At 29.1% G+C, this 22077-nt stretch overlaps 1 protein-coding gene across 14 annotated transcripts in view; it reads left to right on the top strand.

Moving 5' to 3' along the window:
- The window catches only part of LOC129962049 (tyrosine-protein phosphatase Lar-like), a 648630-nt gene that overhangs the window by 137197 nt on the left and 489356 nt on the right, over positions 1-22077 (top strand). The gene's annotated exons all lie outside the window — the stretch shown is intronic.

The following is a 22077-nucleotide window of genomic DNA, read 5'->3' as shown; positions in this document are numbered from 1 at the left end:
TTTTGACTGTAATAATTTAATGTATATTGTGAACAGTACCTTATTTATAATGCCACACAATTCAGAATAACCAGCAATCGCCGTGGCTTGATTGGTTTGGTTTTGTGGGGTTTATTGGCGCAAGAGCCAATTTGGCTCCACTGCGCCAAGCGTACGGTAAAATAAGATTTTTAAAAGGAAGTGTAAATTGTTAAAATCACATAAAATGTGTTGAAACAAATATTTAAAAAAAACTATTTTAAAGTAACAATCATCAATGATGTAACAATAATCAATCATATTTTAAAAGTAACAATCATGAATGACGTAACAATAATCAATCATATTTTAAAAGTAACAATCATGAATGACGTAACAATAATCAATCATATTTTAAAGTAACAATAAAATAATAAGACGAATTTAACATAGAAAGAAAATAAAACAAACGAAAAAGGTGTTAAATGCAGTTAAAAAAACCAATAGCTCTTAAAAATTCAAAAATATGTGGGTGGTATTTTTCATCCACCAGATCCTGCAAGTTACGAGAAGACGAGTAGAAAAAAAATGACGATGATGAATATTAAAATCAGAGCATTCAATTCAATATGTTTCACTAAAAGCAATATGACAAGTTGAACACAGTGGATGTTTTCACCAAAGTTGAGATGACGATGAGTATAGCGGGTGTGTCCTATACGGATGCGAGTCAATTTGATATGAACCTCTCGTAAAGGGGAGCAGGCCACATACCCATAGAAGCCCTGACGTAATGAAGTTTATTATGGATCCGCAGATCCCATGCCAATTGCCATGTTGAATGAATATGTTTAGTGTAAGACCGCTTAATATCACAATATTGAAGTCCTTGGAACAAAAAAGAATTTGCAGATTCTGCCGCTGAATCAATCTCTTCATTCCCAGAAATGCCTACATGACTCTGAAACCTACTTAAAAGGATATGAAAACCATCATTTTGCAGGAGATGCAAAGTGAATAGGATTCTAATCGCAGGAGATAGATACATCCGATTGTTGTACTGCGAAAGTGTCTCCAAAGCATTCATATTATCGGTATAAATAATAAAGTTACGCTGAGGAGAAGGCGAAATTTTCTGAATTCTATAATTCAATCGGCTGAGCATCTCATTTTTGGGTCCATGGTTCGAATCCTAGCCACGATTTTTTATCCAAAGACTGGAATTCTTTTATTTAAAATGCTAACTGTTGTTTATCTAAGATCTGGAAGGTTCTAGATCTTTCTTAAATATTTTAATTTTCTTGTTCTATAACATTCTGTACATGTATAAAAGCTGAGCCACATCAACGATGGGTAAGTTTTCAGTCTCGTGCTGTGAGTTGCTTTGTCCTAATAAATCTAATTGTTTGTTTAAACTAACGGCGTAGTTCTTTACATCTTCTTGATAATATATATTTTCAAATTTATTCAAAAAGAAGGAACAGATTTATAATTTTTATTTCTAATGAGCGACAATAGATAGATACACATACTATCCATATCTGGATCGAAAAAAAATTATTTTTTAAATGTAACAGGAGCCCTTTTATGCTCCACGTTATAATGCAAATATTGAAACGAAAGTACATTTCTCACTACACATAAATTAACTGGTCCCTGTTTATTGGAATTCATTGCGGCAACAAACTTTATTTTTCAGATCTTAAAGTAGGCACAGGTGGTGCACTCCGTCAAAAAAGTGTCCGGACACTGTTCCAGACTAATTACCAGACAATAAAACTGTAGATGCCTGTTATTATAGAATTATGTTCTCTATAGATATAAAATATTTTTTCATGTAAGCTGTCATCTCTATATTTAGATTTACACAAACTCAATTTTTTCAAACATCAACTCCCAATTTCGAATACATATGTGATGTCTGTAAATTAAAATAATTCAAATACATATAACATTTTGTGATTCTGAATGAATGGTTTATGAGTTATAAGCAATTAAAAATTTGAATTCTTAATATTAAGATAGTTGTTTGCATACATTAAGAATTTGTTTTTCTAGTATATCTCTGGTTATTTTGAATCGATTGGTCTAGAATTGGATATCTAGATATTTCTCATTTTGCAGAATCTGTTTAATGACGAAAATGTTGAAATGGAAAAATATGATGATTATGCAAAAATAAATTTGTAGATGGCTCCTTGTGAATGCAGTTTGTATATATTTAAAAAGGACATTATTCTGAATAAAAAGTCATTTTTCCTTGAATTTAACTGTTATAGACTACGAGCAATAACTAGTGTCCGATTACTTTTTTGATGAACTGTACATGCATGCTGTATTTTATGTAACACCATGAGTAAGACAGCATTCGAAAGAGAAGCATTCGAGTTTAGAAACTCTCAAATTCTCATCTGATATTCAAGGATGATCACTGCTTTTTTCCATGTGTATGCAACCAGAATCTACAAATTTCTTCTACCACTATAAATCTACTTATAACTAGGCAGTTCTTACGTATTTCGTTTTAAATTCAAGTTTCATTGCAATTGTGGACTCATTCTGTATACTGCAGCAAAAAAAAAAAAAAAAAAAAAAAAAAAGCGTTAGACATCATTTTTTTTTGTAACAAATAATAGCCCTGCTTTTACTCGTATTATAAGAATGCATTTTTTTTTACTCAGTGATGTATTGCTTAGAAGAAACTTATCTTGTTTGTCTTATAAGATAAACTCCTGAAGATAGTTTTACTTTTATTACCATGTCTGATAGTGTTACTTCATTTGTGATAGCTTGCCGTGTAAAATTTCTCCTTGTCTGATGTTATGTCCTATATGATTAATCCATGTGTGATGACTTGTAATATTACTCCATGAATTATAGATTATCTTCTTGTATTACTCTATGTGTTAGAAATTGATTTAATTGGCTTATTTAATGAGGTTAGAACAAGTAGCCCGAAGGGCAGTGAAAAATGACCGCCGAGTTTATCTGCTAATAAATGTAATGGAAAAAAAAGTAATATTCTTTTCTTCTCCAAAATAATATTTGTAGATTTTTTTTTTCTTTTCGTATTTTGAGGATTTCAGTATGAATGGTCGTGCCAAGCAAAATTTCAACTTATGGAACAGAATTTCAATTTTTTGTATTATGGTGATTCATTAATCTTTTCCCCTGCATTTCTTTTTCATTAAATGGTAAGGACATAAAGTATATTTTTTTAGTCCCACGCAGATGCTTTGGAGCGATTTTAGCAAATTTTATTTAGTTACTAATAGATAATTATTAATATTAAATATTTATTACAGTCGTGGCGCTAGTTGATTTTAAATTAATGCAAATGAAATAGTGATTATTATTATTATTACATATATATATTCAAATTCAATTACCAGTGGTATAATAAACATCAGTATGTTAGATACTTGATAATGGGTAAAAATATATAAGAATAAATTACATAAATGGAACAGAAGTTTTGAAAAGGAATCTTTGGCCTTCTTCAACAACCCAATAATCTAGAGGCATTTTAGAATTTTAGAAGTGACTATAACACGGTTATCATTTAAGATATTCATTTGCAAACACCGAGGCATTATATTATAGAATATTTTACATAAGCTATTACAAAATACGAAACAGTATTTCTTATAGTATATTGTATCTTCAAAAAGCTTTTACTTAAAAATCTAAATTTTGATTTAAAACTTGATTTTAGGTTATTATTTTTAAACAAAATCTGATGTGGTAAGTTTCTGTTCTTAGAGATGCTGTCACGCAATACAATGCGGTAAAAAATGATGCTCACATTTATAGACTCCGTGCGATATCTATTGATAATATTATGAAATAGGTATGTGATACAAATAAAAGCATTTTATTTTTCAAAGCTGAACAAATACTATAATTGTCAAAACTTCTATTGCAATATAGAGCAAAAAGAATACAAAATTAATTCAAGTTATTCCTTTATTAATGCTCAAAGTCTTGAAACTTCTCTGTATAGATAAATTATCAAGTGATACAAAGAGCAATCAGCATTTTATAGAGAACTGTTCCACTTTTTTTATTAATGTTGAAACTTTATTATTCCTAAATAAATCAAATCGAAAAACAATTATGGATGTTGGAAAAGTAAGTAATTTCTAAATGCCTCATGCTTTCGAAAGAAATTATTTTTGAAACTGAGTTCTTTAATTTTAAATTTATTAAAAGGATAGTTTAACTAGAACATACTTCTTACAAAAAAATAAGCCGTTCTTCATATTTTCATCAACAATGGTAAAGAGCCAGGTAGAAATATTAGTAGGAGCAATTAAAACGATTTGCGCTTAATTTCAGCTATGAAATATATTCTTGTAAAATATGCAAAAAAATATTTCTTAAATTAATTAAAAATATAAATATTTAGCAAACAAATTGGTATAATTGGAAATATTTTTTTTTCAATTCTAAAATAATGTAAAATGTCTTACGGTGAGCTGGTCGTCAAAGGCAATTAGTATATTATATAACTAGGGTTATAGCTTATACTTTGCATGAAGTTCAAGAAGCTCGATAATGGATAAAGCATATTATTTCACGTAAAACGCGATGCACAGGCAGCAAAATGACAGTCGAAGCGCACACAAATAAAGCAATTTCAGAAATCAAAATCACACATGCAAATAGAGAATTATCATTAAATACACCATACTACAATAACTCTCTATGTAAAACAACTTTAAATCACATTCTGAGACTACAATAGTCTTGACTAGTCTGACACATCCGCTTTTGTAGTCTTCATGATATGGTGTTGAATTTTACATAAGGATCTTCGGATCTCTGAATAGAAATACCCATATTTTTTAAATAATTTCTAAAGCCGTTCATTTTTGTCGCCAAATGGGTGCTGAGGTTTGGCGTCATTGACCGGATATCCTTTAAGAAAATCTGTAAATCTCTGTTTTTTGCGATGATTCTATCAGTGAAATAAAGCAATATGACAGATTCGTAACAATTGCGTTTTTTCTTAGATGAAATGGATAATTTGATTGTCTTGATGATTATAGTCATGGCTTTTTAATTATTTCTTTTGTGTCATTAATTTGATATCATATTATTATGCTGCAATTGATCCAAAACAAGTAACAATCCATGCTGAAGTTGATTATTGGTTTGGTAGTGTCATTTGAATAATTGTTTTCGATAGATCTGATTGAATTGAATGGCAAGTAATATGATGATGTTGATAGAGATCTGTTTTATAATAAACCTCACTAATGTGCGATCGAGATTCTTTGGAACATATTGGTAATTATAAACAAAACGGACAGTTGCCATAGGAACAAAACTATTTTTCGCTTTCAGAAATCATTTTAAAACAAAGCATTTACCTTCAAAAACATTATTGGTGTGCAGATTGATTTGTCTAAAAATGAGGGATTGTTCGAATCCCGTAATATCCATTATCATTCCTCGTTTCAAACAGAAGACGGCGCTATTTGTTATCGCTTAACTTCTGCCTATTCCCAAACCGTGCCTTGGAATAAATTTTTTCGCATCATTGTCATGAAAGACATCTATTTCTGATGATGCGTCTAAAACTATCGCTTCCATTCAAAATGGCGAGCAAAATCCACAGTCAAAAGCGGGAAACTGGATAATTAAAAACTTCCGCTTACGTGGAATCGTAAAACGGCCCATTTGAATGGCAACGCACCGCAATATATTTAATTGATCGGTAGACGGCCAAACGGGCTTTTAAATAGCTGGAATCTGTATTATCTGTCTACTATCAGTTAATGAGAAAAACCGTTTTTTTTTTTTTTTTTTTTTTTTTTTTTTGTCCTTCCACCGCTGCAGTTATCTTTGATGCCCAATCGGCCGAATTGCAGGCGGTTACAGTGAGAGAAAGAACAGTTAACTAAAAAAGCAAAATGTTCATTATTGGCAGTTAGGGAGAAGCTCGCCGGCCCAGTGGTGATCAGTTATCTACTCAATGGTAGAGATAAATTGTAGATCTTAACGTTATTATTAAGTGAAAGAAGGAATTTAAACAAAAAAAAAGAGGCTTTTCTGGAATTAAAAGTAAAAAATTTCTATGTTTCCGTAACTGCTGGAAGAATATGTATTCAGTCGCTAAGCGGATGAAAAATTTGCATTTGATGTTTTTGATTGGAATGGAAATAACACAAGAGCTGCTGTAGTAAAGTAACTTTTCATTTTCGTTAAAAACGTGAGTGTCTTTTGGGAAAAAGAGAAATGTCCTTTTTAAAACAGCTTCTTCTCGGGATTTTTTTTTATTTATTTCCAGCGAAGTACAACTGCATTAGAAATCGTTTTACATCCTAATTATGTTCTCATAAAAAAAATAAAAAAAAATCCCACCTTTCTTTTTATGGCATAATTTTTTTTTCTTCCATTAAGGCTAGATTTTTATTTTTAGTAGCTGCTTTGGCGACGCTTTTGGTATATATTGAAAAGTTTTTTTGTTACTTTTTTTAAATGTCGTACTTATTTACGCTACACTTTTTAAGCGTCATATTTGCTGCTTGCGAAATATAAAAATGAAGTAATAAATCTTTATCCGAATGTAGTGCATATTTTTTTAGTTCCGCTTATTTATAGAATTATTATATTTTTTAAAAAATAATTAAAATTATCAAATATTCTATTTATTAATTAATCACTGCCAGATTAAAATATTTTGCTGCCGTAGATGATATGCAGTGTTAAGCACCTCTTTTAAAAATTAATCGTTTTAGTTTCTCATTTCAGCATATTTTTAACTTAATTAATATACCAACGATTTATTTCTTTTAAATAGGAATCTATAATTTTATTTTTTAATTATTTTATATATATAATATAATAAATCACGGAAAATATCGCGCAGGTAGCAAAATTTGGAAGAAATTTGTCATTATTATTAGTTTATGATTTCCTTACTTATAAATGCAATAATTTAATTATTATTGAAGATTATGAAGAAATAGCAAATATAACTTTAACAATTATAGGTTCTATCAAGTGGAGAATAAAGGCATATCTACGTCCGTTAATGATTGGTTTATTAAATGAATAATTAGGCTTCCAATATATTACAAATGATAAATTTAATTTTAATGTGCGATTATTTATCTTAAAAATTCCATGTAAACACACATTTGAGTTTAATATATTATTACAGATAGAAATTCAGATTTTTATAAAATTACTTATTTGTTAAAGAATCTCATTTTAAATCGATCTATATGCGGCCATTCTCAACCTATTTCCTTGAGGTAATTGTGTAGTATATCTAATTAGAAAATACCGGCTATTGTTAAACAGAAAAAAATTAATGTAGGCTTACAAAATATATTCTAAATGTATTACCTTAAATTATAATCCAGAATTTACAATTCCAAAACATATGTTGCATTTATAAGTGTTTTGTGAGATTAATTTTGCATTTAGTAATGAATGAAAAAATAAAATAATAATTTAATAACCGTCGACTTAGATTCTAATTAATGGTACTGAATATTTGGAAATTCAAATTTATCGTTGAATTTAAATAAATTGAACTACTTTTTTACTGAATTATGCGTTAGATAAATAGAATTTCATTTTTCAATGCGTTTATAGAAATCGCATGCATTAATTTATTTTTTTATACTAAAAAAAAATAAATAGTATAGAATTTAACTCATTAGATAGAAACGATAAAACGATTACAGAATTATTAGATATCTCTAAAGTTATTAAATAAACTGCTTAATAACATTGGAAAGTATTTGTAATTTCCATTTATTTAATCTCCTTTAATCTATACAAGAGTGTCAAAGAATGTTAAAGACTGAGTACGTAAAATTAAATATGAGCAAAAAATAACCATATTGATTTTTTAAATTCAAAATAAGATCCTCCAGGTTCCACGCCCTTGGTATTAAGTTCTAATTAATGCCTGTACCAAACAGTGTTTTAAAATAAGTCCAAAGCTGTTTGTTTGGTCTGAATATCAAAAAAAATTAATGCCTTATTAATTTGATTGAAAATTTGGAAGATACGGAGAAATCGCAAAGTGCTAAATCTGGTAAATATGGTGTTTAATTCAACACGCAGACTATTTTTTTGCCAAAAATAGAACAATAAGTTGTGCAACAAACACCAACTATTTTCATCCTCTTAATTATTGGATGAATGCAACGAATTCGGGTCATCAAACACTTCAAAAAATTTAATTAAGACTCATTAGTAACCGCTTGTCTGATTAGAGCAATCTTTTAATTCATAAAATTCTTAATATCAAAGAATGTAATTAGCATTGTTTTGCTTTTTATGGAAATTTTCTTGTGGTGAATCTTTTTTTTAATTCGTTTCCGTACGTTGTCGCTTTGGAACGATTGGATTTCAAGAAGGTTATATCATTTCATTGACTTTTTTGTTCATTAGTTAAAGTATAAGGAACAGATATTGAACAGCATTTTGTTTCGACAAAATCTTCAACGAAATGGTTCGAATCTGTTCTTTATTGACACTGAAAGACTTGCACCATTTTCAGAAACATACAATGATTTCGTGACAGAAAATCGCGTACTTTTTTTAATAATATACGTATCCTATATGAACTTGGTTCGTGGTCTTACGAGTATGCTAATAATTTTCTAACATACCTTTTCTGTTCAGAAGAAACTTTATACCTCAGGAAAACACTAATCTATTTAAACAAAACTCACCTTAACTTGCATCATCAAATGGTTTATTGACGAGGCAGTTTTGCCACGTCGTGCATTTAATTTAGCTACAGCTCTTTGTTCCATCTTAATAATTTCACATATGAAGAGTTTTGCTTCTCTAATGAGCAGCCATATTGTTTCAATTAGTTTAACAAATGCGCGGGACTTTTGGCAACACACCAGTAGAGGTCGAAGTTTATCACGTACGCTCTATTTCACTGATGGCGCCATTTTTGGCTGAGATCTAATTCCAGTCTGAAAAAGTCTTTGACGCATTGAATATGAATTGGTGAAAGCCACAATTTAACTTCTCCTGTCACCATTGTGTTAATATAAATGTGATGAAATTAAAATACCTTATATGAAACTTTAACATTAATAAGTAACTGAAAATTATAAAAAAAAATATTATGAATTTTAAAATTCTTTCTTCATTTTTTCTCCCTATCTTGATATTCAGGAAAATGTGTGTATCATTTTTAGGATGACGTTTAGGCGAAATTGCTTGAAACTCTACTTTTAAAATAGGATTTCTGGATCTAAAAACAATTTAATGCACTGCATAAATTGATAAACTACTTAAAATAAAATTGGTATGATGAACTTATATTCTTAAACCGAAATTAAAAGTTTTAAAGGGGAATTACAACTTAAACAAACAAATTATATTGTTTGAGCTAGTTTTATTCCTGACTTATTGAGATCACAACCATGGCGTTTGCCAGATTCCAAATTTGTTATTTTTCGGTCTAACTTGGATCGAAATCTCGAGGCCGATGTTTTAAACGATTACATCAGTTTCTCACTGATTTACACCGTATACAAGAAAACAAAATGGATTTTTTAGGATTTCAAAAACTGAACTGATTAAAGGCATTAGATTCGGTTATTCTGAAATTGCGTTTGATTGAATACTATATGGAGGCGTACGAAGCTGCGATGAGTTAGTCATTAAAATAAGTTGTAAAAAGTAATGCATGAGCAGAAATCGGAATAAGAAATAATGAATTCTGTTACATTGAATTAAATTAAAATGTCTGTTTTAGAAATAAATAAATATTTATTAACTTTATGTATTTTTTTAATATTTATTGATTAAAATTCTAAAATGCATTACAAATGGCATTTTTTAAAAAATAAAATACAGTGCAATCCGTTTTAACGAGCATAATTTGTTCCCGAATCTTACTCGTAATGTAAAGCACTCTTTAAGAGAAACAATTTTTCCCATAGGAATCAATTTAAAATAGGGCAGTGCATTCCATTACGAATAAAATTACTCTTTAATAATGTAATTTATTATTTATAATACATGCTTCTTTTACAAGAAAGTTAACTAAGACATTTTTCTTTGGCTGCGCTTCAAAATTTCGTTAAAAGGCGGCACAGCATTATCATTAAATGAGTTTGTAGGACGCATAGTTAATGTCTTATCAGGTGGTGCTTCTCAACATACGATGCAATCATTTCCCATGCTTTCAATATCTCCCTTATTTCACTGGAAGGGTCTTACACTCTTGACCAAATCTTCTTCGCAACTTTTTGACGTGACACAGAATGTAGCTCCACAAGCTTTTTGGTAAATCTGACTATAATCTTCCATCAACTCATCTTTGTCGTTTATATCCACATCTAAATCCATAATCTTGGCCAGATATACAATCTCGAGAATTAAGGTTCCACAATCGCTTGTTCAATCCTCTGGGAGTCGCGTTCGACAACGTTATCCGACCAAAACTTTCTTTAAGTGGATATAAATTTATCTTGAAACAAACACTCAATACGGACCAATACAAGTCAATACAGCATTGATGTCATGATGTATCCCGGTCTCTCGTTCTGCTAAAATCACTCGCTAAACGAATAACTTTTTTTACATTTTATTTTGCTCATTATACGAACCACTCAATATACGAGGTGTTCATCAAGCGAGTTTTGACTGTATTGGAATGGAACGTGCTAATTTTCGCTTGCATGAAAATTTTTATTGCAAATAATAATAAAAAAAATATTGCACAAGCAGGATATAGTTTTGTAGATAAAAGAATTATTAATATATCTTATTGAAAATAATTTTAACGAAACCGATTCGTTTTCGATGGAAAATTTGCTTTTCGTGGCCCATTGTTTATGGAATCGATATTAAATTTTTAAAAAATTCTTTGATATTTCTGAAGATTTTATCGAAAAGTCACGTTATCATGATAGACTCTATTCACTTAGCAAACCTTTATCTTATCGCCCATAATTATGGTTATGAGCTGTACCATCGATTTTGCAATTTCAACGAACAAGTGTTACTTATTGAAACAAAGACTATTTTATCATGAATCTGCTGTGAAATATAATATACTATGTTGAATCATTAGCCTAACGACTGGAATTCCCATAAAACCAACTGTGTTTAATGAGTCTCTTTTTCCGAGTTATGTGGCAGCTGAAAATGAATTTACGGCAGAATTTTATTGACGACAATCCGGAAGCAGTGGTTTTATCTGTTTCGTCGGGGACAGTAAATTAATTTAGAGAAACAAAGCTCATCTTCTCATCATTGCTATTACTTCCAAACCGGTTCTTAATGATGCTGGTGCAGTGCATCAAATGCCTTGGGCAAACCTATCGTAAGGCCACCATGCTGGCTTGGGATCTTTAGTTTTGGATTATAATCTAGAATTAACAAAAACAACAATCTACTTATTGCAAGAGATACTCTTTTAAGCATTACGAATTAAAACGCTTACTCATTTAGCTGTCACTCGTTGGAGTCATCATTAGTAAGCCATTGCGATGCTTATTTTCGGTCTCCGATTATAGTCTAAGATTTTTTTTAAAAAAGCTGCAAGCTGTTGTAAAAGATATTCATTTATGTTTTGTGGATCATCATTCACTTTCCATCATGACAACTTGAAATCAGATATTCATGATCTAAATTGGGGTTTGAAACTGTCTCCACCCTCAACGAGAAGGCATAAAACTATAATAAGTTTCACATTGCCTTCTTTAATTTTTCCCCATATTTGTGATAAAAAAAATAGTTGAGAAATGTTAAATAAGCGAAGTAAAATATTTCATCAGGTTTTTTTAGTAAATAATTGTTGTAGTAAATTTCTTTTCATTTATTAAACTTTATTTTCTTATTTAATTTGCAAATTTAATTCATAGCGAAATTTTTGTGAATGTAAATGGTGAAAGTGAAATAAATTTAAGGAGTCGTGATCTCAAGCAGCAGTTCCCAATTATTATTTCCTCCCATACTCTTTGATTCATTTCTGAGTATCCCTTACCCTCAAAATTCCAAATATCTCTTCATGTAATTGATTTTTTATCAATAATTAAAAATTTTCATTAGCTTAAGAGTCAAATATTTGGAATTCATTTAACATCATTTGCTGCATTTATTTTTGATTTTACATTTTTATCCGTTTTTTCCATTTGATAAGAAATCAAATAAACATTGAAATAATTTTGCTATAAAGTATGATGAAAGCTAACAATTATTCATTGTTATAATCAGCTATTCAAAATTTTCAGGGTTTTTTTTAAATTTTATTTTCTTCTAGGTACTATGTTTTATAACGTTAGTATGAAATGATGAATGTAATTTCATATGTGGAATTATATTCACATGTGAAGTTCCAAGCTTATTGTGATATTTGTTATTAATAAATTTATGAGACTAGTATATACTTTCCACGAATTCTGTTATGTTCGTTGAAGATATTAAATATTTTATTGTTTTAACACTGACTTATTGAGTCTCCTTTCGCTTCTCATTGTTGACTTAAGAACTTTCATCATTTTGACTTCTGCGATGAACAAGAAAAACAAAAGATCCCAATTTATGATTTTTCTTTTCTCTTTTAATCGCTTCTATTTAATATTTCATGCCATTATCAATATTATTTTCTGGTGACCCTAATATTTCTCCCTGACGTAAGCCTACTACAAGTTCAGAATCTCTGGTTTGGAATATAGATTCGCATACATTGGGTTGTTTATTCATACTTTGATTTGTTGTTTATTCATAATATTCCTTACAAATTGTGATATCGGATCCATTTATCATTAAAATCTTTCAATTTCTTAAAGCATAGTTTGTTGAGTAATTTCCTAGAAGTGGGAAATAGCAATAAAATGTAATAAACTATTTCTTCTTAAATATTTAATTTAAAAAAATGAAGCTGATTTTGAAGCTTTAATAAAATTGTTAGGATGAAAATAGAGCCTTGAAAATCTTGTCCACTTCCTTCCATACACATAAATTGTTACAATAGTAAATAATTTTGATTTTCATTTATTCGACTTCTAATATAGTAAGTTAAATTTAAGCATTCTGAATCAAAACCTTAACGAGGCCCTTTTTCATTACTTGAAATCTATAATTCAATTGCTACTATTAGTTCATACTCTCCCTATATATATTTATATATCTTGTCCAAATTTTCAGTCGTTAATAAAGTACTTTTTTTTTTTCATCCACTCAAATTCAAATATATTTTTTTAAACTTGTAGTGGATGACCTTGATGTTAATACAGTTTTTTCAAATATTAATTCATTCATTAATAAATTTAATTAATTTTTAATACTTTAAATATAGTTTCAGCAGTTTGTAATGAAAATTGAAATCTACATGCAGTAGCTCAATCGGTAAAATGTAAGGATTTCAGTATTTTTCACATGAAGGTGAAGAATGTGAGTTCAATTCTTGCAAAAGTAAGAATTGACTTAATTTTTATATATATATATATTACTTGTTTTTTGCCTAAACCTAGGAATTCTTTTATATATATAAAGATAAAGCCTTGAAGCAATTGTTGTGGCCAGGCCTTTATACTCATTACATTGAATACCTTTTATTAAAAGTTCATCGATATTAAGATTTAAGACTAACACTTAGAGTAAGTTTACAAATGAATTCATTTTTTTTTCGGCAACATGATAGCCAATATTTTTATTTTCGATTTATAAAATCTGTATTATTATTAAATCGATCTATAAAATTGTATATAATTATTATAATTTTATTATAAATTATTATTATAAATTCGATCTATAAAATATATTATTCGAATCATAAAATCTATTATAATTTTTAGATGGATTTTTTAGGATTCTGATACTTGAATTAATGATGAAATAGTACATTAGATAAACCAGCCCAGATTTTGTAAAATTGAACTTGTGGCGAAATATTGAGAAAGAAAAGTATTATATTAAATTAAAGCAAATCTTTAAAAAAAGAAAAAGAAAAAAAATTAACTTAAACTACGGAAAAATCAATTATTTTGTAATCTGCAAGACCAAACAATATGCCATTATATTTATTACTATGTCTTTGCATTTATCCATTTTGGTCATATTCTTCTTAGACCTAAGAATTTGTTTTTAGGCATCTATTTTCCGCTTTAAAAATTTATAGAAAGTTGTGTACCACTGAACTGAAATTATACTGGCTATTAATAACTGCGACAGTTTTTATTTATCCGAATGTTATTCATGTGTAAAAATATGCGCACAATTAATTGATTAGCTCCATATAATCAACATAAAATCATTTTTATAAATTACAAAATTCTCAAAGAATCAACTTGGATGGATGTATTTCATTGATGATAAATTCTGGATGAAATAGTTTTTCAAGATTTTTTCGAAATCAATATTTGGAAGAGGTTGCAATTGTTTATTAACCGTTCTTTCATAAAAATGTTTTTTTTCCAACTTAGAGATTATCAGGATTTTTTTTTTTTTTTTTTTTTTTTGTTTGTCTAATAAAGAGTTTAAAACCAAGATTAAATAGGATAATCCGTAAAGTCTAGTTACTTAAGTGGAATAAATTTAGATGAGTCATAGTCCCATGGTAATTGTAAGTGCTGATGGATGTCATTTAAAACGGATTGTATTATTCTGCTCAATAACATTACGCCCATCTTCCTTTCTACAAAAGCAATGAAATGCAAAAAAAAAAAAAAAAAAAAAAACCAACTGATGTAATTCTGCGCTCATTGCGCGCGCACTTCATTGAACGCTTAAGGGCAAACTCATCATAAGTTACTCCAAGCTGTCCCCGAGACCTTTAGCTTCGGTTTGAAATAATGTGAGAATAAAAAACTCCATTCCATTTGTAAGAGATACTAAGCTAAGCATCGCGAATTAAAACACTCACAAAGCAAGTTTTCATTCATCAATGAAACTCGAGATTCTCTCTCTGTGTGGGAGTGGATGATTCTGATCTGTCATAAGTTAATATAAAGTTACATTTCTTTTATTCGGTTGAATTACAAACTCTAAATGAGTAATGGTGGTCCAAGCAGAGGGGGGGTGAATTCCAGGGGGATAAATAATGTAAGCAGCATGGGGTCGCGTTTATGTTACGGGCTCGATTTGTTCAAGAGATAAAAAAAAAACACCTAATCCTTTTCTTCATTCATGTCTGCAGCCTTCCGTAGGTGTTTGGTTACTTAATGAATGCTGCCACACCGGTTAGAGTTTGGCGGGAATCGAAGTTAGTGTTGCGTGAATTCTTCTTCAGCGGTGTTCGTGTTGTATGAAAGAGTGGGTTTGCCTAGTTGCTTTCACCACTTGTTATGTTCAAATATCATTTTTTTTTTTTCTTTTTAAAGAAAGTAAAAATTTGGTGCTTAATTTGACCTTGAAAAATGAAGGTCTTTGTCCCCGTTAGTCGTGAATAAACATTGAATGAATTATTTGCCAACATTATGTTGAAGATGTAATATTTTAGTGGTAATGCAACATAAGTTATACGAATAATTTAGTTTCCGTTGTAATATAACTGTCTCGTTTACAATTAGGATTTCCTTAATGTAATTGAAAACTTGTTAATTACATTAATTTAAATTTTGCTTTTTTAAAAAAAAAACTTGCATTGTTTCGTATATTTGATTTATTTTTTTATTATACATATATATATATTAAATCTTCCACGCCCATTATATTACTGCCTGCAATATTTACCTGACATCTACAACGCTTTTTGTTTATTCCTATGTATTAAATTCTATGTATTAATTCTCGAAGTTTTTTTTTTAAAAAAAAACTATATTCTTCTTATTGTTTATGCCACCCAAAATGAAAGTAAAATAGCATTCTATTCTTACAAAAGCACTTCGACTAATTATAGTGTTTTCTTTTGGAATAGTGAAAAATTTTTATTATTCTTTTATCAGATTAAAGTACAAATGAGCAACATAAGAAATGAAACTTGCGAACCGAAACTCTTCTTCGATTACAAATTTTGTTTGGAAGCAATATTTGTTTTTTCATTAATAATAAATGTTTTTATGATGAGTATAATAACTAGTCATTAAAATGTTAATGCTTCTGCAAATAAAAAAAACGTTTATTATAACTAGGCCATTCCATACCCTATTTTAAAACATAATCTATTTTAAAAAATGAATGTATTGCACCGTATTTTAACTCTGTTTTCCTACTGAGTTCTAAAACCAGAAATTGAAAGGCCAATCATTTTATCCAATTAATTTTCATTGGATTATTGTTTATTAGGAATCTAAATACTGTATAATAATAATGATGTGACATAGTGTTTTACTTTTTTTTTTTTTTTTTTTTACTTTCTCGTGACAACACTCCCTGAATTCGAAAAACATTTTTTTGGATATGCCCTGCTGAAGACTCTATAGTTATTCCCTGAGTTTTAATAGTAGAGAAAAGTCATAAAGGATTACTTCAAGAGCAATAATAAAGAATTCGCAGTACTGTAATATAAACATGTTTGATTTATTTTTACATTACTTTTTTCTGAGTCTAGGTAAGAAAAAATTAAAAAATAAAACAATTAATAATATTCTGAACAATTTACGGTTTAAGACGAGAAACGAATTTAATACTGAAATTAAAAGTTGTTGAAAGAAAATTTACATAATGTAAATCATTTACGGAAGTAATTATTAAAATTGGGAAAAGTGGGATAATATGAATAAATAACTTGGAATAAAGTGTGATATTCAAGAAATCGTTAACTTTTTTGAATTAACTTCTTTTTTAATTTTTTAAGAAGCTTTTTAAATGTTACAATATATTTGGTGAATAAAATATGAACTGAATAATATTCTTATACAAAATTCTAATATACGTAAAATAAAATTTCTTTTTTAATTAATATTATTAACTCTGTAATTACCATCTGTTAGTTTTATAAATTATCTTCTGTTTCTTTTAAGATTCATTAGTCTATTTTTTAGATGAATTGTTTCTGGATTTTTTACCGATAATTCCAGAATTTTTTAGATGAATAGTTCTGGATTTTTTTTTATAATTTAGATTCATTTGATGCAGATTTTTTATTAGAATATAAATGGCATATTAAAATTTGCTTTTATTTTTGTCGAGAATACCGAGGTTAAGAGATGCATTATAATTTACCGATGCTTTTATTTTATTTCCAGAATCTGCTTACTTTTAATTATTTTTTACCTTCTGTTTTTCATGCCAAAAATGCGTTATAAATAATAAACTTCATGCGTTATAAATAATAAACTCACATTTATAGATTTAGAGATACATTGCTTTCACATTTCCTCGGGGAAAAGGATGAAATACATTTTTGTTGATATCTTTCGTAGATGTGTTGTCAGTATTTTTTTTTTCTTTATTTAAAATAAAAACGCTACGAATATACGTATCGCCTGCAACTGTTTCTGAACAGTATCGTTTTAAGTGGCGTCAGCTAAATAAAATAACTATGCAACATCGAACTGAACATTGTCTTATGCAGTGTCGTGATATCATGTCTTTTTATTTTTCCACACATGGGTATAAATTCCAAAATAAAAAAGGCGCATTGTATTTGATGTAAGTATTCATTTCCCACGAAATTTGGCAAACAAATAAATAAGAAATGATATTAATTGAAATACATAGAGCCACATTAATTTTTTTTTAAATTTTAAACCAGTACCAAAAGCTGAACTGGATAGAATTATTTTTGGAATTAAAATTTTTGTTAAGCATATGCGCATTGATTAATTATTGAGAATTTTTTGGGGAAAATATGTACGCACTGAAATTACTAGTTTTCTCAAATCAAAAATACCGTATTTCATATTTTTTTTAATCCATAGGACGATAAATCGAATTGATTTTTATTGCCTTGATCTGAAAATCAAAGATCAGATATCAGACATTGCATTTACACACTTAGAGCATTGCAGACTAAGACTGTTTTCCTCTCTTTCTTATTCATATAAACAATTTCGATTTTAACCGAAATAAAGAAAGAGACAATGTTTCCGAAATTTCTTATTTAGCTATCGATTTCAGGTATTCTGTTAAATAAATTGTTATTGTGCGATTAGTTCATTTGAAATCTTAAGTGCTTTTCAGTATATGAAAGGCGGGATGCAATTTTCGTATTTTTTGAGAAGCGCTGTTAAGACAAAATGCGTGGGTTTGCATTTATTATAATTCTTTTTATTTTTCAGCGAAAGGGTGATAAGAATGTTTTGTATCTGTTGAAAATATATTACTGTTTTATTAGAAACAATATACTTGAATTAAATATTTTATTTCTAAACATGCTTTTATTTCTAAAAGTTATTTATCTTTCCAAGGAAAAATTAATTTTGGGGGCGTTTTACTGTTTTCGTTCGCATGTTTTATTAAATTTATGATGAATTATTAAATATTTTACACGCTTTAACATGTTATTCAATGAAACAAGTAAAAATAAATTTTCATCTCTCAATCCTCGATAATCGTTTATTGAGTATTTTGAAACGAATTAAATAAGTTTTCCATTTACAGAAGCATGTTTTTTCCATGAAATTATTTCCTTGAACTTATATCGATAACTTTAGACCTATTCCATGGTCTTTTAGCTTTTTTTGTGAAATTACCGGAGAGTATTGAATGTCAAACGTTTTTTACAATTATTTGATATTCAATTTCATTTATCTTGATGTCAGTACAATTCAGGCTTGCGTTGGTGTTTTACGAGACAATTGTGGATTAAAATTGATTAAAATATAACTTCAGTTGTCATTTGTATATAAACGTCAACATGCAATATTATTTACGTCAATATAATTTCAATGTCATTGAATTTTTTTTATATTAAGGCCAATGTAATACCTTTGTGACATTCAATAAACTTTGTGGCAATACTCAATAAACGGCAATTTATTACATCGCGGCTGAAAGATGAAAATTTAATTTTACTTGTTTCTTTGAATGAAGTGTTAAAGCATGCAAAATATTTAATAATTCATCATATATTTAATAAAACATCTGAACTTGAATTGGTAATTTCAATGCATGTTAGCAATACAATTATATTTAACTCATCTTTTACTAATTAAAATAGGTAATTAAAACCCCCAAGTTTTTCTAGGTTTGAAAATGAAATCTCCCGTTTGACAAATTTAAAAACAAAAGAATCTCGTCACTAAACACATAATTCCGCCATGCTATCACAACTTAAGTTCTGCTATTAATCATTTGCATCATCGCATACCTTGTTTGTTGCTGTCAGTTTAAATCTGAATTTAGAAGTAGTTTCTAAATTACTGCATTCCATTTTGTTTTCTCCCTTTATTCTTGTGACAAATATATTTTTACACAAACTTCTCATTAGCAAATTCAAAGTTTCTGAATTCCAAAAGATTCTTTGGTCCCCGTTTCTAAAGTTCCAAAGCAATACTTTCACAACAGTATCCTTTTTTTAAATTAGATCCCATCAAATTTTTTTAATATTTTTTCTTCTTAATTCCCTCTCCCTTCTCTTATACATTTCCACTGGAAAATCTCTCACCTCTTTCGCCTTCCATTAGGCCTTCATTACCATCAGCCTCTTGGGTTTGGATAAAAGAGCCTCTTTCCAGTAACGAGTTGGCGATGGTTTGTGCCGTTAAAAGAGCAAACCACGTCTCCTGGCGCAAATTAGTTCCAATTATTTACACGAGATTTGTACTCGTAGAGAAGGCAGTTGAATTTCTTCCCTTTATTAATAGAAAACTTAATTCGGAGAACGCGAAAGCTATGTAATTGGCGTGTTTCTAGGGCACCGGGAGGAATTTTCTGCCGCCAAACTGAACTCTTCATGAGGGAGGATTTCGTAATTAGCGAGATGCTTCTCAGCAAGGGGGTGCTGATTTCGTAATGTAGATGAGATCTCTTTCGAGACTCAATGCTTTAATTACTGTTTTGAAGAACGAAGTATATTTACAGATATCGCGTTACGATGTAGGAATAAATTGTCGAGTTTATGGCAGAGATTGTTGTAGCAATGGAGCAATGTTGTAGTTCGCCTAGATAGTGATTTTTAATGCTGATTGAAATTTCGATGTTATTGTAATCGATAAATACAGATGAAAGGGAATTATCAGCTTTGAGCTCGTTTGTCAATTATCCGTACACTTCTGCATTTAATTACTTCTTGGTGTGCTGCATTTGGTATAATATTCAAAGCACTCATTTTCCTCTGAGAGTTTTATTTGACGGGGGAGGAGGTGATAGTGATTCTTTCTACTACATTTTGCGTTTATGGGAGATTTCACTGCTAAATTTTCCCTTTAAGCATTTTTATTTTTTTTATTTTGAAATGTTCTTTCATCAATATTATTCTTATATGTCCTTTCATCATCTTTTTTTTTGAGCTTGCGTGTTTGATCAATTGATAACATTAATAGAAGTTTCATGAATATCTTCAAAAGAATACAGAAATGATTGAATTACAAAAATTGTTTTTGTTTTAGCTTTTATTTTCATATTGATCCACTTTTAAATATCTTTTCAGAATGCTTTATCTCTGTAATTGTAACTTTAAAGATAAATAGTAAGTTTTCGTTACTTAAGAGGTTAGATGTGCTACTGTCGTAATATTGATGGTGGAGATTCTCTTTGGAGATTCAATACCATAATTATTTTGTTAGAAACGAAAGAAAAATGCAAACATCCTTTGCCAGAAGATGACAAATTGTCAAGACGGGTATTTATTTATTTATTTATTTATATATATAAACATAGATAGATATTACATAGTTAAAAAAAAATCTCGGGCTGTAAAATTTTTAGAAAATGTCATCTTGATGAAATTCATAACTCAGTTCATTGGAAATATTTAGGGTTTATTCTTCAAATATTATTTTCAGCAAATCTGAATTATGCTCATTGTCAGAAAAGTAAACAAGCTCTAAGAATTTTAGAATGAAACAGAAGACGTAAAAGGAGATTGGACAGCTTTTAGTAGCTCATATAATGCATTCCTATTTCAGAGACCGGAACCAAAACAAAGAATTGCTTGCCCAGCAATGACCAGACACTGAAAGGATAGTTATTAGATCCTAAGAGGCATGGAAAATTCGCGCAACTCATAGTTCTTTTTAAGACTGAATTTCAGTTGAAAATAATTCATCTTTATAAACGCGTATAAATTAATTCTGTTGTATATATAAACAAATAGATGGATGACACTTTTTAATGTTTACAACTTTCTTTATTGCTGCATTCTCTTCAAGTAAGCTTCTAAATGTAAATGTAGGCAATTGATTCAACAGCACAGTGTAAAGATATTTTATGGAAGAGTGTTAGAAATTTAAAAAGCTCTAGTTTAAAATATATGATTATGATTTCAAAATTTTTGCAATTTTTATTTAATTATGATAATAATGTTTTGTTAGTAAAATAACTTTTTGCGTTTTAAATTTTAATAAACGAAATAAGTAAATTTTAAGTTTAAATTGCAACATATTTAAATTTGGAATTTAAAATTTTCTCTAAAAAAAAGGAAGGAAAGGAAATCTTTATTTAATCTTTTCATGATTAAAGTTCTTCTCTAATTTTTTTTATCATGTAGATAGTATTTTAGTATTTGTGGATGAAATCAATCAAAACTTTTAGTAAACAACAGCTGTTGTTCCCATTTCGGTTTCTAAATAAACTTTTCCCTATTATTACCCTTTCGAAATATTAATTCTCGAACCCTGCTTAACTTATAACATCGTCGTACTGAACGGTTCCATTCATTGCGTTTTAACAAAAATAATTTAATAATAAATATATTCGCTGTTTTCTTTAGTACTACTAAGTCTTGCAGACAGTCTTTTTTTCATTTTACTCAGTCAATATTGCAGCAGATGTAATATTGAAACAATTTGCTTGAATATTTTCAAAACTCGGATGCTTTCGACAAGACGCCTAAAAATGCTTCACGCTTTCAATCACTGATATCCGTATTTCTTCCCCAACTCTTTATAAACATCACAAGAGTAACTCTCTTCCTTCCACCAGTCAGCGTTGAAACACATCCAGCGCGTGAAAGCTGTTCCGTTTATTGTCTTCCCCACTTTCTGGAGAAAAGTGACAAAACGTTTGACGTTATGCATGTGTGATGCCGACAGATATGACACTTCATGTCACCAAAAACATTTGTTCCCCAGT

The sequence above is a fragment of the Argiope bruennichi genome, chromosome 2 (assembly GCF_947563725.1).
Source record: "Argiope bruennichi chromosome 2, qqArgBrue1.1, whole genome shotgun sequence".
NCBI classification, from domain to species: Eukaryota; Metazoa; Arthropoda; class Arachnida; order Araneae; family Araneidae; genus Argiope; species Argiope bruennichi.
The sequence above is the reverse complement of the archived record's forward strand: the minus strand, read 5'-3'. Positions and strand labels throughout refer to the sequence as shown.